Below are 3,916 nucleotides of genomic sequence, written 5' to 3'. Positions count from 1 at the left end.
TTTTATTCTTTTTGCCACTTTGTTGTATTCTTTCGTTGAGTATTCCTATTTTATAAATCTTTATTTCAATTAACAGTTGCGTTGTTTTTAAATGAGAGCATTTGCTTGTATTCGCATTTTTTCGCACGCAAAATAGTTGTGCAGTTTCCCAGCGCATCAACTAACGAAAAAGCGGAATTTGATTCCTATTCCAAATTACTACTTATTTGTTTTTACTTGCGTGTATTTTGTATTTTATTTTTCTGTTTTTAGTATATTGTTACCCTAACACAGGCGAATGAAGTTAGTCTGCGTTCTGATGTACATATCTCCCAACACTTTTCTGCTTCAATTGTTGTCTGGCTGCTTGATACTCCGGTCTTCTACTTACTCCACAGTTTTACTATACTACTGTTTTTTTTATTTAATTTATTTTTGTTGCTGTTGTAGTGCACTTAATTTGTTGCATCAATGTAAACTCATCCACACAATGTGGATTAAATTTCTACTCCTTGCAATTTTCCTTCGCGTCCACTGTGCCATAGCTTCGATTGGAGCAGTTCAAATTCTAAACGTGTCTTTGCTTCAAGCGGTCTTCTACAATGACCTGGCATGTAGTGGCACTTGAATTTGTTTTTAAACGCTTCGCCTGCACAATGGTGCTCAACCTTGTCCGTGCTCCTCTTTAGCTGGCTTTTGTGTATTGATTTCGTTGTCAGTAAATTGACCAGTTTTATTTGTTTTTGCACATCTGCCTCGGAATAAAGATTTGTTAGTATGTATTTATGCAACTATATGCAGGTATAAAAATCAACCATACCAGAATTTATAAAAAAAAAAAAACATAATACAACAGAGTCTAGTTGCATCGACACCGAAGTGGGTGGTTTATGTAGCGATTTTTTGTTTGTCTGCTCTTAATTTTGCTCTATTAGCCTTTTAATTGCTGTGGAATTCAAAACGCTTCAAGCCTCAGCAACTTTTAATACCAACACTTTTTGATATGGGTAATAAGGTGGGCGAGATTGCAAGGATAATAGTATTTGATGGGATTTTTCCTGTATGTCGGTGGGAATTGTAGATTTTAGTTCCAGCAAAGAAATGATAAATGGTGAGAAACTTTAAGCGGAAGTGCTTTTGACTTTTTTATTTAAAATTAAAGACAAAGCGTTAGAAATAGCTCGAGGGTTTCGCGACCAAGGGCTGTTGTTTCCGGGATCTAACGCGGTTTAGATTGGCTAACTGTACTAAGCGTTGTTCGCATCTGGATGAACGCCTTAACTAGATATTTATTTCTACTGCGTATCACAGTACAGGCTTCATCCAAACTCCAACTTTTACATTACATAGGGAGTGGAGAATAAACTATGTGGCCACTTGTTGTTCAAGCCGGACGGCACAGCCTGCACCCACGAAGCCTCCTTGGTTCTTCAGGGCTCACCCGAGCAAGAAGTTAACCACCAACATCAGACATCAGTATACCCTGCAGTAAAGGCAACAGCACCAAGGTAGTCAATTCCACCTACGTATATCTCTCAACCCAGTTTAGCGACCAGCCTTCCAAGGCACATGAAACTCTCAAAATTTAACTTCAACGAGTCGGGATTAAGAAACGAAGTAGCACAACAGGTTAGGTTAGGCAGTTGTAGGGCAGACCCTACAAGAAGGACTCATTTATACATTAATTACTGTTCATTGTGTTACCACATTACGCATATTAATTTGAACGGTAACTACAGGTTCCCTGTGTTAAAGTAAGAGCAGCGCTGGGTGCTCATAACGAAACGCCGCAGGAACCTTATACTCACACTGGAGAGCTTATCGGGAGTATAGATGAAATGCGACCGAGCTGCTTAGCGAATATCGGGCAGCTGAGAATGAAATGCTGAGATGATTCCATCTCGTCTTCCAAACAGCTGCGGCAGTTTGGATCCGCGATGACTTTAAGTTGCACCGAGTAGGTTCCTAAGGGACAATGTTCGGTCAGTAAACCTGTAAGAATTGAGGGCTGGCGCTTAGCCAGCTGGAGAAGCTCCCTTGACCGCCTGCGGTCAACAACCGGCAAGAATGACCATGCAACTTCGCATGTCGGCGTTGTTTTCCAGCGCTTACTGAGCCAACTGTGAGCTCATCCGTCCAGAAGCAGGCCGCAGATAGCCAAAGGAACTCCCATGCCCTACCTGTCCGGAGTTATGGCTTGGAGGGTGCCCTGCCTAGCCAATACATCAGCCCTGTAGTTTCCAGTGATGTTACTGTATCCTGAGACCAAAATTAACTTGATTTGGAGGTATTTCGAGGCGGTTGAGAGAGAGAGAGGTGAGGCATTCCTCGACCCGTGTCAATCGTACTATGAGCGATCCCAGCGCCCTGATTGCCGCTTGCCTATTAGAGTAGATATTTATCCTCCTAGTCGGCGGAGCATTGGTGCATAGCCAATCGGCTGCCTCTTTAAGAGCGGCCACCTCCGCATGAGAGACGCTGCACATATCTGGCAGTCTGAGCATAAAATCTGAGAGTAGGCACCTCCTCCAACTCTCCCGTCCAGGATCTATCTGTCCGTGGAAGTGTTTGTAGGACCTATACTCTAGAGACTGCCATTCTCCCATTCGCCCTTGCGAGAGATGTGCGATAGAAGGAGCCGTTTATTGCCAGCCTCAGAGCATTCCGCTTCATTTCTTCTGTTAGGAAGTCGCAGCTTTTGAAAATTGTCGAGTGCGCGTATGCTGGGTTGAACGAGAAACCTTCAGCTTTTGAGTCTAACGGCTGAGTGATCCGCCACTACTTTGCCCGCAATATAAACAGATGAGGCACTGAGCATAGCACTTAGCGCTAGAGGTTGGAATGACCCGAGTCGCTTCGCTGATTCCAACGTGACCGCGTTCTAACTTCCTAATAAGAGTAGTCTTTTCCAGTGAATTCCAGTGAAGAGTAGCCTATTTCCAGTGTGACCAAGTTAAGGTATCCACGAACTTTTCTAGGGATTCTTTTGCGGAATATTAGCAAGTTATGCCAAAGTGACCACCTTCATCATGTTTATTGAAAGTCTACAGACGTCTTGACCAGTTAAAAATTTGATGATATTGAAGTCCAACTCCCGCTGATCCGTTTCGACCCAGAATGAGACAAAAAGTTCAATGCCCATTGGCAGATGAGTTCCGATGTTCCTGCAATTCACTATCGCCCGCATTCGTGTGAGCTTCCTAAGCTTGATTTAGAGGTCCAGCTAGCAATAGCGACCTTGCCAATAGGTCGTTAGGGTACAAACTATGTACCACAAGCCCTGCGTGAACTAAAACAAGTTTGAAACGTGGAATATACCTTAAGTGTATATAGCGGGTAGAAAGATTTCATTCCTCGAGTGTATGATGCCACGCGCAATGCCCAAACCTCAAAGCCGTAGAGGATCACGCAACTTTTAGTGAGATGGCTGAAATACAACACAGCTGGATACGAAGGAGAGAAGGAGGAGACCACCGAACACATTGCTTCTCACCCAAACCCTTGCGAGGCAATTCTTTGAAAAAAATTGTTGCTTCAAATTCAGCTCATTACCCTTTTTGGAGTCAGGCAGGTTCTGCAATTCACTTCCGAGTGAATTTCAAACAAATTGATTTCAAATTGGCCTGAATAAAATGAAACTGGATAGCAGAAGTGGATTTATAGAAGTAATTCACTGAAAACTTCAAAATTTTTCTATATTACTTTAAGAGTCTTAAAACCGGTTTTAGTGACTCTTTTTAACCACGAAAACCGCCAAAAAAGGGAGAAGAAAAGTCACAACGAAAGAAAAACCCCTGTGTACTGTGTGAAATCTGAAATAGTGAAAAAGTGCTGAAAAACAATTCCAGTTGAAGAAATTCCGCAGCTCGCCAGTTGGGTATACTGTTTTTTTGTTTTTTTTTTTCATTTTTTATCAACGCGTTTCTCTTACATCATT

The sequence above is a fragment of the Rhagoletis pomonella genome, unplaced genomic scaffold (assembly GCF_013731165.1).
Source record: "Rhagoletis pomonella isolate Grant_MI unplaced genomic scaffold, Rhpom_1.0 Rhpom_scaffold_00001, whole genome shotgun sequence".
In the NCBI taxonomy this organism is placed as follows: domain Eukaryota; kingdom Metazoa; phylum Arthropoda; class Insecta; order Diptera; family Tephritidae; genus Rhagoletis; species Rhagoletis pomonella.
This window is presented reverse-complemented; position numbering follows the sequence as displayed.